Raw genomic sequence first — 14577 nt, forward strand, 5'->3', positions numbered from 1 at the left:
ATCCCATCATTCATATCTTACTTTTAAAGCCCTGCACTGGATAACCCATAAACAAATTGCTCCAACTTGTCACTGCCATCCATAGCAGTCCATGGACAAGAGGAGTACTTGGTCCACTGAATCCTTGACTCTCAGCGAGTTAGAGGGTGGCTCCAGCACCTGGTGGACTGGGAAGGCTATGATCTGGACAAGCAGTCTTGGAAACCAATAGAGAACATCCATGCCCTGGACCTACTATGAGAGTTCCACTCTAAGTATCCCAAGAAGGCCCCAAGGAGACACCCTTGAGAGGGGAGTATTGTTAGGAAGCAGGACCGTCAGCAGATCCAGTGTAGAAGGGCCTCTGGCAAAGCCAGTCTCTGGGCAATCTAATGAGCACAGCTGGCCTGTAGTAGGCTGCCTGATTGGCTAAGCCATCTGATTGGTTGGAATAATCAGCATACTGGCTCTTAAGTGCAGCAACAGTTCAGCAGCTGCTCAATGCATTTAATCATGGCAGCAATAGCACCTGCCTCTTACTCGTCTTGTTCCAGTCCCGCCCCGCCTTAAACCTAGCCTTGTTCCTCCTCCCTTGCCTCACTCCAGGTAAACCAGTTCTGATCCTTGGCTCTGAGTCCCGAGTTCAGACTTTGTCTGTGATTCTTGGCTCTAGTGTCTGGGCTCTGATTCCTGACTATCAATGCTTGCTCTAAACACTGGGCTTGACCACCCATATCCTGGTCACTGGCACAAACAGGCTCTTCAAGAGATGCTTAAGCTGCAAGTAATGCCATGCAACCGGACTAAGTAGGCTGTGTTGTTATTGGAGTGCTTGGAAGGGCAGATCCTCTGAAATCAATTGACACCCAAATTATCCCCTTATCCATCCATTCTCTCCCCATTAATGATTTCTTGTTGATTTTCAACAATGGGTTGCCATAAAATCCAGCATGAATGATGAGAAGGGATGAGATTTAAATTTTCTAACCAAACCAACTCACATTTTTCTGGCAGCCAAAATTAAAGAGGATGTTTTTTTACAATCAAAACAATAATAAAGTTAATCCAGTATTCCTACTAGTGGAAGGGAATGGACCAGCTCTGATTACATCAGCAGCCAAGAAGGAGTCTGTTCTGTTATGTCCTTTTCTTTGACTTTGTTTATCCCCAGGGTAGATGAAGAGATTTTGAGAAGCAGTGCAGAGAACCAGGATGACAGAGGAAACATGACACACAGTATAGTCAGGCAGCAAATTCCACCCCTCCATTTCCTGCACCCATTTTCCTTGAAGCCTTCAAATACCAGACAAAATCACAATTAAACATCTTGAACATATAAGCTTGAAGAGGTAGGAAGAGAGTGAGGCAAATTAAGCACTGAGTCTAAGTAGGCTGGTTTCTCCTGACTTGCACCATATGTAGTCAATCTACATCCACTTCACAGATTTGCAAGTGCTGCCAAATCAAAATGCCTCACTACTGTACACAGCTAGGGACTCTTACGCTCACACTCTGCAGATGGAAATTATTACACCAGGATCTTAATTCTCCTGTGGTGAAAGTCAGTAACTTTGTTGGAATTACACTTGTAGAAGACTGGCATCCGGGGAGAATCAAGCCCATAGTGCAATACATTCCGATATGGATGCAATCTATGCTCAGAGGAGGAAGGGAAATCACTGTATGCCACATCTGGGACCCTGGAGTAGTAGAGGAGTGCCTTTGTTCCCCCCAAATGTTTCTGCAGAACCCTGAATCAGCCCTTCCACACCACCACTGCATTTTCCAGGCAGAGCTAAGCTTGCTATTCATATATGCATAGTGCAACCTTCTATAGCTGTACACTTTAAAACGTAACACGAGAATGTATGGAAAATCTACTGTGTAAGTGCATGAAGAAATTTTCAAGGGGTGTTATAACTTGGTCACATCAGAATCAGTTTTCACCAGAAAAATCAAGGACACTCCAAAATGAGCACTATTTCTGTGCCTTACTGAAATTTAGACATTCTAGCCATTTAACGGTTACAAAAATCTATTATAAAAGGTATCCTGAAGTTTTGGACTCTACGTACACTTAAAAATGGCTGAACCAGTTTTGCTCAAACTTTCTTTAAAAATAAAAATCAGTTTGAAACAATGATCAAGTCTGGAAAATTTCAATCCAAAAGGTGTACATTTCAGAAAGTTACAACAGACTAAAACCATGATATTCGAATGGAAACGGTTATGCAATTTTAATGACAGCAGTTGCTGCTACTGCCTTTATAATCCCCTATCAAGATATATATTTACTCCCATTTTCATAGTGGGGAAAAACTCAAAATGTTTTTCCTTCTTACAATACCTTAAGTTAAACCTGATACATTTAAATGTATATATTTAGTATAGTTCTTCTTCAAATTCAGATATATTAGAAAAACAGACAAGATGATTTAAAGGATGTTTTCCATGCCCTCTGTTTGCTAATCTATGAAATATTTTATCACAAGAGTTACCCAACACCAGAATTTAATTCTAGGAATAAAATTGGCTGTCTCCAGTTACTATGGTACTTCAATATCAGGATGAAATCCTCTGAATTCATTACCTTTTAACTCACAGTTTTCCAAAGACTTTATCTTATCAATAAGCTGATGATAATTTCAGAATGCAGTCATTCGGTTACAGTAGATGCCAGCAAAATTTATTAAACTGGATTTACAATCAGATACAGTGGAAGCAGATTGGTTGGAAGCTGACAAAGGGTATGTGGATCAGTAATTCACAGGTTTCCTTTTAGAAATACTACAGAAGCTGCTGCTTTTTCCTGACAAATATAATTTAGTTGAGTTTTTCCTTCACTTATATCTGTTTTGCTTCTGAGTCACACACAAGGTATACAAACATGTCTGGTTTTAGGAAAGAAGTGTCACATTACCACATATGTGATGGCAGAACAATCTGTAGGAATACCTAGTGAAACATGCAACAAAAAGAACTGAGTCTCATAGCTGTTTACGTGACGGTTTCAACATGGCCAATCACATCAATGATGCACGTTTCCTAAACTATCCTCTTAAGATAACAATTTTAGTAATTTCAGTGAGGTTTTATTGGAATTTCAGGGCTGGTCCACACTAAGCCCCCAGTTCGAACTAAGATACGCAACTTCAGCTACATGAATAACTGAAGTAGCTGAATTCGAAGTATCTTAGTTCGAACTTAAAGGTATTTACCGCGGGTCCACACGCGGCAGGCAGGCTCCCCCATCGACTCCGCCTACTCCTCTCGCGGAGCAGGATTACCGGCGTCGACAGCGAGCACTTCTGGGATCGATTTATCACGTCTAGACAAGACGTGATAAATCGATCCCAGAAGATCGACTGCTTGCTGCTGAACCAGCGGGTAAGTATAGACGTACCCTCAGAAAACCCAAACATAGAATGATAGAAATATGGGGCTAGAAGGGACCTCAAGAGGTTATTCCCACCCCCTCCTGCTCAGGCAGAATCAAATAAACCTAGACAATCCCTGAGAGGTGTTTGTCCTAATATGCTCTTTAAAACTTCCGATAACGGGGGATTTCTAAAAGCTCCCTTGGTAACTTATTTCCAAGTTTAACTATCCTTATAGTTGGACTGTTTTTCATAATATAGCTCTCCCTTACTATAGATTAAGCTTTTTGTCCTACCTTCAGTGGACGCAGAGAACAATTAATCACCATCCTCTTTATGACAGCCCTTAACATATTTGAAGACTTATAAGGTCTCCCCCGCTTCCCCCAATCTTCTTTTCTCTGGATTATCCATGCCCTTTTTTTTTTATCCTTTCCTCATAGGTCAGTTTTTCTAAATTTTTATAATTTTTGTTGCTCTCCTCTGGACCCTCTCCAATTTGTCTAGATCTTTCTTAAAGTGTGTTGCCCAAAACTGGACACAGTACTCTGGCTGAGGCCTCACCATTGAAGAGCAGAGTGGGATAATTACCTCCCATGTCTGACATATGACATTCCCGTTAATACATCTGTATTGAGGCAGAGTGGCCTCCCCCAAGCCAGAGAGGGAGGGACCACTCTCAGCACCCAAGGCAGCAGAATCAGGCCAGGCCCGCTCCTTCAGAAGCGGAGAGGCAGGACAGGAAGTTTAAAGGCGGGGCCTCAAGCTCAGGTGGGCCGGAGCCGCAGGAGAAGACAGATGCTTCCCACCTCCTGCTGGAGCAGGAGCCCAAAGAGGACCTCTGCAGCACTGAGGACTCACCAGACCTGCCAGTGCTGCCAGCTGACTAGGATGCCAAGGAGCTACTGGGACTGCTGCTTGCAGTGTACCCCGGGGAGATGGAGGATGACCCCGAGATACAGGTACATCACAAGGGAAATGTAGAAGTACCCCAGGGACACCAGACAGTAGTTTGGTTGCGTTGTTGCCTGAACCTCTGTCAGCATGTTTCAGTCGGATCCCCGCTGATGCAGTGGCAGACCACTCCGCTACTGTTAGGGCCCTGGGATGGGACCTGGTGGAGTAGGGTGGGTCTGGGTTCTCCCTACCCCCTGCTGCCAGCCCCACTCCTGGGGTGGCAGCCTCCCCACATTAGGCCAAAAGGCCTGGGTTTGTCTGCCGTCTGCCTGAGCTGACAGGTGATAGACTGTTGGTTAGCTCTACCCTGGCTAAGGGCCTGAGCCCTAAGACTGTTTGTTTTCCCGCCCTGCCTAAGGGTTAGGGCTCATAGACTGCTTCTAGCTCTGCCCTGACTGAGGGCCCTAGACAGCCCGGCCCGAAGGCCCAAGACGGCTTGGCGCGCTACCCGGCCCTGTTTGAGGGCCAGGCCTCCTAGATCACAGATCTTGATTCGCTAACTTCCCCCCTGCAACAGGGCTGCCCCCATAGTGGCATATGAGGGTAGTTGAAATCCCACATTATTATTGAGTTTTTTATTTTTATAGCCTCTTTAATCTCCCTGAGCATTTCACAGTCACTATCACCATCTTGGTCAGGTGGTCAGTAATATATCCCTACTGCTATATTCTTATTATCAGAGCATGGAATTACTATCCATAGAGATTCTATGGTACAGTTTGGTTCATTAAAGATTTTTACTTCATTTGATTCTATGCTTTCTTTCACATATAGTGCCACTCCCCCACCAGCACCACCTGTTCTGTCCTTCCGATATATTTTGTACCCTGGTACTACTGTGTCCCAATGATTATCCTCATTCCACCAAGTTTCTGTCATGCCTATTATATCAACATCCTCATTTAATACAAGGCACTCTGGTTCACCCATCTTATTATTTAGACTTCTAGCATTTGTATATGAGCACTTCAAAAACTTGTCACTTTTTAGCTGTCTGCCATTACAGGATGTAACTGAATGGGACCCTTTTTGATTTAACTGTTTCTCATCAGGTCCTACCCGAATGTTATCATGTTCCATCCTCTCCTCTTTACTAGGACACAGAGAATCTCCATTAATAGATCCTCCTGTAAGGGATGCCTCTGTCCGAACCACATGCTCCTCCGCACCTGCCAGCTTTCCCCCAGCCCTTAGTTTAAAAACTTTGACCTTTTTAATTTTAAGTGCCTGCAATCTGGTTCCGTTTTGGTTTAAGTGGAGCCCATCCTTCTTATAGGCTCCCCCTTTCCCAAAAGTTTCCCCGGTTCCTAATAAATCTAAACCCCTCCTCCCAACACCATCATCTCATCCACGCATTGAGACCCTGCAGTTCTGCCTGTTTAACTGGCCCTGCGTGTGGAACTGGAAGCATTTCAGAGAATGCTACCATGGAGGTCCTGGGACTTCAATCACTTACCTAGCAGCCTCCAGGACCTCTCTTGTATCATTTCCTATGTCATTGGTACCTATATGTACCACAACCACTGGATCCTCTCCAGCACTACACATAAGTCTACCTAGATGTCTCGAGAAATCCACAATCTTCACACCAGGCAGGCAAGTCACCAGGCAGTTCTCCCGGTCACTGCAAACCCAGCTGTCTATGTTTCTAATGATCCAATCCCCTATAACTATTAGCTGTCTCTTTCTAATAACTGGAGTTCCCTCCCCCGAAGAGGTATCCTAAGTGCAAGAAGATACCATGACATCATCTGGAAGGAGGGTCCCAACTATGGGATCGTTTCCCTCTGCTCCAGTTGGATGTTCTCCTTCCCTGAGACTTTCATCCTCCTCAACAGCACAGCAGCTGTCAGACCGGGAGTGGGACCGTTCTACTGTGTCCCGGAAAGTCTCGTCTATGTACCTCTCTGTCTCCCTTAGCTCCTCCAGTTCAGCCACTCTAGTCTCCAAAGCCCGTATATGGCCTCTGAGGGCCAGGAGCTCTTTGCACCAAATGCACACATACGCCACCTCCCCATAGGGCAGGTAATCATACATGCTGCACTGGGTGCAATAAACTGGATAGCCCCCGCTCTGTTACTGGACTTCTGCCTGCATTCCTTTTTACTCCTGCAGCTTGTTCCTTTATTGATATTTTGTTTTTATCAGGGGGTATTTGGGGCTTTAAGTTTAAAGAATCTTAAGTGTATCTAGCCCCCCCACACACTCTCCCGCCAAACTCCCTCACAAAACTCCAGTTAGCTGCTCCTGTTCGCTAGCAGTTCACAAGTCTGTCATCCGCTGGAACAAGCAAAAACATGTTAAATGTACTGTGAAAGGTGAATGATTATTTCAGTAAACAGAACAATACTTCTGTACCAACAAGGGAATTTAAAAGTTTAGAGGAGAAGTGGAAGGGAAATAAACATTACATTTACCGGTTCTACTTATGGATATTTTCCGGTCAATACACATGCATGCGGTTACTCCCATATACATACAAATGGGAATTACATGTATGCATCAATGGGAGATTAGAGCTTTCAAAGTGAAATACTGCTGAAGAGAAAGAAAGAAAAAATCATTAAGATACTTGCAGCCTATTTCATAACCTTGTATTAGCAAAATATTACATGCACCAGTTGTAACAGATTTTACAGGCAACCCTATAAGCCAACTGAGCAGCATCAGAGCCGTGCATTGCTCTACCACGTTTGATTCTCAAAATCAGCCCTTCACTCTAGAGCTGGAAACACAGCAGACGCAATAGGCTTAGTCCAGTGGTCCCCAAACTTTTGAGGATTGCAACCCCCCCTTTCCGCCCTTCACCCCCCACACACACCCCGAAGCAGGGGCCAGGAGTGGGGCCACAGCTCTGGGGGCAGGGGAGACGCAGACAGGGGTAATGGGGCCGCAGCTGGGGGTGGGTCTGGGAACAGAGCCATGGCTAGGGGCCAAGGCTGGGGGTGGGAGCAGGGCCCAGAGTGGAACCACAGCCAAGCCACGGTGGGGGGCGGCAACTGGGCCCCCAGACGGATGTGGAGGCACACCGAGGCAGGGGCCAGGGCCAGGCGTGGGGACAGGAGCCCACTGGGGACAGGGTAGGGCTAGGTGGTGCTCCCTCTCTGGCCTGGCCCACTGTGCCCCCTACAGGGTGTGCCCCACAGTTTGGGGACCTCTGGCTTAGCCACTGGAAGGCAGAGAAAGCCTCTGCGTCATTCTATAGCAATTCTTGTACTAATACGGGAAGTAGTTGTGTCCAGCTATCTTCTGCCAGGACAAGACAATCCCTGTAACATGAGAACCATAGCAGGGATGGGAACTGATATGAAGACAGAAATATGAGGAGCTTTGAGACTCTAAGAGGGACTGGGAAGACTCCCATTTGGGGTGAGGGAGAGGACATTGTGATCTTAAACTTACAAAGTATTTTAAAATCCCATTTATACGCCCTACATTGCACCTTTTACAAGGTCCTCATAAACACTCTCACTGCCAATGTCAAAGAAAGTAATATACATTTGGTTCATAAAGCTGCCTTACCCTGAGCACCCAGATCCATTAAAACCATCATAATTATCCTTCTTCTAGTAAGGTAAGTATTTCAGAGAGGCTGTAGTGAGATTTTATAATTGTGCATTATGTAACCACCTGTAAAGTGTCCGACATCATACTCTCTAAATGCCCTAGTCCTTCACTACTGGCCACACTAGGGCTTGTTTGCACAACAAGTTGTGTGGCAACCTAGGGTGTAAATCTACAGTGCCTAGTGTGCACGCTGTCTGTGTAGACCCAGCTGTTATGCACCAAAAGTTCCCGAAGTCACTCTGAGCTACTGCTGTTTGAGCACACTATGCGCACTCGATTGCATGATGGTTTGTGTTTTATTTATCAGAGGGGGAGCCGTGTTAGTCTGGATCTGTAAAAAGCAACAAAGAGTCCTGTGGCACCTTATAAACTAACAGATGTATTGGAGCATAAGCTCCAATGTTGCATCTGACGAAGTGGGTATTCACCCACGAAAGCTTATGCTCCAATACATCTGTTAGTCTATAAGGTGCCACAGGACTCTTTGTTGTGTTTTATTTGAAACTCTCAAGAATTATTTTAAACGGGTTCATAGTTTATAGGAATTTATTCCTCATTGTGCATGAAGTTTTCTTGTGTATAGCAAGCCAGCACAGCAATTATTTTGAGGATTTCACACGTGCATAGGATTTGTGCGACACTCTCGCAGGGTGAAATTCATCCCTATTAAAAGTAGCAAGAAATTATCCTTTTCTAGTTGTATTTTATTTTGCAGGTTACATTGAACCACTTCAGGACCTGATTCTGCAAGCCCTGAAGTAAACAAGGGTTTGACACATGGAATGCTTGTAGGATTAGACCCCCAGGCTGCGTGTTAACAGACTATAAGAATGTTGGCATATTTAAGTACCAGGACTCAAAATATCAGACAATGAGCTGGATAACAAGAATATTCAGTTATAATAATAGAGAATTATTAAAAAAATGTTTTGAAAGAGTGTAAACTCTTTCTTCAGGGCATAACATAAACCTCTAACTAATGGGTTTAGAAAGAAACTTCCCCTGTGGGCAAGCTACGGCATAACTGCCTACTGCAGGCGGCCGGGAGGGAGGGGGGGGTAAATCTTCCTCTGAAGCATCTGAAACTAGCAGGATGGGGAAACTAAATGAGCCAATCTAGTCTGGCAATTCCAATCTTCAGGAATGCTCAGCTCTTCTGAACATCAGCGACTGGGGTGATTAAGAATAGCTACCTAAAGTTAGGTGCCTAATGTTAAGCATGCGAGGTTGAATGTGTATTACTATTTTTAAAATGTACCATATTCACATGGAGTTAAATTACAAAGTTAAAGCACATCCTGTAGATAATTTTCAAATTATAACCTGGATTTAGAGTATTTTTAGAACTATATGATTTTGACAGTCTTTAGAAGACTTCTGATGTGATGGTAGCACAGTCTGGTATGGCTGTAGCACATCAGCATTTACAATGAAAACCCCTTTTGGGGGTGTTTATTAGGGAACCAGAAAAATTCAGTTTGAGCTGCAAGCTGATGCGCATATATGTCAGCAGAGAAACAAGGTTTTGTTATTATTGTTTTTACAAATTATATTTTTTTTTAAGTCTGACCAGTTTTAGATTATGTATGGGAACAAAAGCAAATGAGGGGCAATTTAAGGGTGTAAATTTTACCAGGGAATCTCTAGGTTTGTCAATTTAAACAAACGTCTTGGTGCTATTTTATTATTTGCTGCATGGCATTTCAAAATGTACAAAGTTTCTGCAGGATTAACTTTGTTTTGGTTAAACGGATTTGAGATATAAAAGATTATGGCCTTTATTTGCCCATCACAAACAGGATAATATGCTTTCACCGTTAACATTTATGGACCTTCTGATAACAATGAGATTTTTGCACATCAGGGTGGATAAAAATCAATGATTTAAAAAAACATCTGATTTTTTAAAATTTAAATCAGATTTTTTTGATAAAATGCTTTTTGAGGGAAAAAACCCTATCTAAAGGTAAAGATATATTATAGCTCAAAGATATCTCATCATGGAATAAGAAGAACAGGAGTACTTGTGGCACCTTAGAGACTAACAAATTTATTAGAGCATAAGCTTTCGTGGACTACAGCCCACTTCTTCGGATGCATATAGAATGGAACATATAATGAGGAGATATATATACACAGTCTCTACGCAAATTTTGCGTAGAGACTGTGTATATATATCTCCTCATTATATGTTCCATTCTATATGCATCCGAAGAAGTGGGCTGTAGTCCACGAAAGCTTATGCTCTAATAAATTTGTTAGTCTCTAAGGTGCCACAAGTACTCCTGTTCTTCTTTTTGCGGATACAGACTAACACGGCTGTTACTCTGAAACTTGTCATCATGGAATAGGGATTATAAATTCTAAGTCTGTAGTTTGAGACAATATATTCATGTAATGTTTAAGAATTTTTTTTTATAAATGAGTTCCAATAGTTCATGGATTAGGGACCCAATCTTATGGGGTTCCAGGGACTTCTGTATAGATTATTTAAATTAATCTTTCTATCTACCCACTGTGACTCAGTGCTCAGTCTAGAAGATACCATCAGAGATGCTTATTTTTGCAGTTCTCAAACTGTGGATTTGTGTCTCCAGAGATAACATGCTTGTTTACAGCAAAAATGTTTTAAATAAATAAATAAATACATAAATAGAGATGAGAAATAACAGACCTCAACCCTATTGTCCCTCTGCAGATTTGTGTACACAGAGTCAATTCCTTACCTCTCTCTAAAAGTGCAAAGTTTCAAAAAGTTAAATGAATTGTTGTGGGTGGAATAGCTCTGGACAAAAAGTCTGGAAATAAATGTGAGAAGAGAGGGACAGGCAATAGAAATTAAAAGTGAAACTGTTTGAGCAGCATATTTCAGAAGTCTTGAGGTCTTTCTGACTGTAGCCTTCATTGATTTGAGATCTACCATACATTCTCTCCTTAGAAGGGAAAACCTATAATGGCAGCAGGCCATAAAAGACACCAAGTTTGGGAATAAGAATCATTCAAGAAATATGTTTGCTGATAATGTTTTAAAGAAAGTCACACCAGTGAACTTGTGGAAGTCACTTAAGCACTTGGATTCAGAGACTGTTGAAGTGATAAGCTCACTTTTAACAGCAGTAGCTTTTTCTGCGGGTTTAGAAAGAATATTTTCTTCCTTTGGACTAATTCATTCCAAATTGAGAAATTGTTTGAGACCTGAAAAAGCGGGAAAGCTTGTTTTTCTTTTCCAGATTATGAGCAAACAGGAAAATGAAGGTGAAGACAACTGTTTGCTGCAAAAGCCAATATTTTAAGTTTCTCATGTTGACCTGGTTGACATTGTTGAATTAATTTTTTTTTTAATATTTCATGTAACTATTTTAAGTTGAAAACAATTTTAACAAAAACTAACCAGATTTTTAAAAACTTGAATGTTTAATTAAATTCAAAAATTCATAGGCTTGTTTTGTTAAAATATTAGATGTTTGCTGTTGAATACATAGCATTGTTGTTTTAGTTAAATAAAACAATTTAAATGTCTGTCCGGTGATGGTCTCCTCCTAATACAGCATAGCAAGAAAATCCTCCGAATATTAATGATTAACTTGTTGAATTGGAGATATTTATGAAATCATTGGGAGGTGAACTATCTGCTTCAATTACCTTTGGTAAATGAAATAACCAAACACTCATTTTCTGATATAGCTGTAAAACTAATCTGAAAAGTTTTCAAAATAAATCACTATAAAAATGTATAGTGTGTACCTTCTAAAAGTGAAACCTACATCTATCTCTGAGTTGTGAAGAATATGTATTAAGGTTATAACAACCAACAAAAATGCACTTTTATGTAGAAATCCATGATTAAATCAAGTCTTCCTGACTAGTGATTTAAATCATGATTTAAATCAAACCCACCCTGTTGCACGTGGAAGAGTTACTTTTTAGATAACTTCTAAATATTGGCCCAAATTAAGGCCTCCTTAAGGTAGAGGTTGTAGAAAGGAGGCAACACAACACAGGTATTTACTCCTAAGTGAAGAGCCACAATTTGAAACAAGAAAGTTTTCTGGTCAAAGCACAGGACTAAGTGTGTAGCTATGTGGAGCACGGAGTTCCTTTGTGGCTTCTGGCAAGATACTCAGTTTTCCCTTCTGTAAAATATGGATGATAATCCTTCCCTATTTTATAGGGTTGTTGTATGTGTTAAATTAGTGGGACTACTCATGGATAAAAATACTTCATGTGAAAAAGGGAGGCAGAATCTGACCTGTATGTTTGCAAAGTGCTTTGAGGTCTTTAGATTTAAGGTGCTACAGAAATGCAAAGTTTTATTATTGTTTGCCTAAAAGTAGACATCAAGAACCAGAATAAAACCACACACCACAAACTGGATCCCCCAATCAGGTACGAGCTTGGTGTTGTGGTTGTATATGAATAGTGTTAACATTAACTTTGACTGGTCATCTACAAAAAGTTATATAAACTCAACTTCTTAAGGCTAAAACCTTTTGGAGTGTAAATCTAAATATATCACAACATGTACAACAGGCCAACTTTAAAATTACTTCATGAGCTGCTTCCCAAACGAATTTGTTCGCCACCGCCCCCCAAACAGCCTGCATTTCTGAAGGTCTCTTTCTCCTACACTTGCCATCTGATGAGGCTATGCAGACAGAGACCATTCCCAAAGCGGCAGACAACTCCTCCATCTCATCCTGAAACTGGTCCTCCCAGCTTTCTTGGAGCCAGCTAGTATTTCTTGTCCCCCGTGTGCCCCCAAAGCAGCAGCAGCACCTTCAAATGACTAATTCAGCACAGGGAGACCAGATGTCCCAATTTTATAGGGACAGTCCTGATTTTGGGGTCTTTTTCTTATATAGGCTCCTATAACCTCCCATCCCAATTTTTCACACTTGCAGTCTGGTCACCCTAATTCTACAGCCCAGCTCTGAGCAGGCAAAGGGCAGAGGAGAGCAGAGGAGAGGGGTGGGCAGCAGGGGGTTCACGGTGTCCCCCGACTCTCGTGTCGGAACCATTCCCCACAAGGGAAGCGGGGGCTTCAGAGCAGGGAAGGATCAGCCCCCCCCTTACAGCTTTCTCCTTCTCGGCCCCATCCGAACAGGACTTATTCTCCCCTAACAACGAACCAACAAAAGACACTTACTGGCTTTATTTAATAGTTCCTGCTAAACCCAGCGTCACTGCATTGTATCCAGAGTTTGACCCCCAGTTCGGGAACTCCCCAATGGTGGAAACTCCAGCTCATTGCGGCGGCTCTTTCCCCCTGGAGCGATTCCTCCCCATCCCGGACGGCGCCCACTCCAGAGGCTGCATGATTTATTCGCGCCCGGTCCGCCTGTGTGGGGACGCGCAGCTCCCAGCCCGGCCAGCCAAGGGGAGGTGTTAGCAGGCGCCGCCCCGCCCGCCAGCCCCGCGCCCTCTGCCCGCTACCTGCTAGCGCCGGACTCCGGGAGCGCTTCCCCCTGCGCCAGCGCTACCCGGCAGCGCCCCCTGCTGGCGACCGGCCGCTTCTCAATGGGTAAAATAGGAGAGGCCTGCAGGTGAGGGTTTTGCATTAACATCCACTCCAGCTGCGGGTTGATCCGCCCTATGTTTTCCTTGCAGTCCGCTATGAATCTGAGACCCTAGCTCAGAGCACTGAACTGCACTGCTGTCAATGGTACATTCATCTACCACTTTTTCTGCGAAAGCCCAACGATGTGATGGTACAATTCTTCCGGGGAAATACGGGGAACAAGCAGAAGAGGAACAATCTTGAATTCATTTTTCATTAAAAATTGGGAAATTCCTCCCATCCCCCCAAAATGCAATTTTTTATTTATTGTAATGAAATGAATTCTTTTGTTCAGACTGACCAAACTAGGTAGGCAATACCAAAGTTCAAATATTTACTTACTTGTAAATAGACTAGGCCAATAAAAAGGTCACAGAATTGAAGTGATTTGCCCAAGGCTACAAAGCAGGGAATAGAACCCAAGTCTCCTGACGTCCAAGCCAATAGCCCTCTCCAATAAATCCTCCTCCTTAAGTCTTTCAGAAACTTTTTCTATAAAAATGTACATGCTACTTGAGTGTTTGGTTTTTTTTAATTTCCTTCTCTTTTGTACATCACTTCAGCACATGCAGAATGTTCAGTCATGAAAGAGCACTGAAGGCGGTTACTGAGACTGTAAACCTTACTTAGATTGTTAGTTCCCTAAGGCAGTGGTGTTTGTACAGTCCTGGTCCATAACTACAACTCATGTGCTACTGTAATACCAATATACATAAACATAATAAAAATAACATGAACTGAAACAAATTAAATGGACAGATCAGATAGATAAAGCACAATAGGTAAAACAGACATTTTCTGCCACCCCAAAAACTTTCTGTTTAAGAGACGCATTCTGTGGCAAGTTTTGAACACTTAAAAAAAAAACAAGCTCTAAACAATCAGCTGAAACAAACAAAATGTGTGTGTTGGGGTGAGTACCAATGAACTATTGGATCAATTGCTACCTCCTCTTCACCCCATATCTTCTTCTTCAGATATGGGCCTCTTCCCCCCAAGCAATCATAGCTATTCTAAAAGGATTACTGGGAAGTAGTGCAGGTCCAAAAAATCCAATTTATTTATGCAGGAAAAATAGTTGTCTATACATTTCCCATTATTTTTGTTGTGGTTATTTTCCCCCAAGGAAAAAACTGAATC

Source organism: Malaclemys terrapin, chromosome 2, assembly GCF_027887155.1.
Source record: "Malaclemys terrapin pileata isolate rMalTer1 chromosome 2, rMalTer1.hap1, whole genome shotgun sequence".
Taxonomy (NCBI): Eukaryota; Metazoa; Chordata; order Testudines; family Emydidae; genus Malaclemys; species Malaclemys terrapin.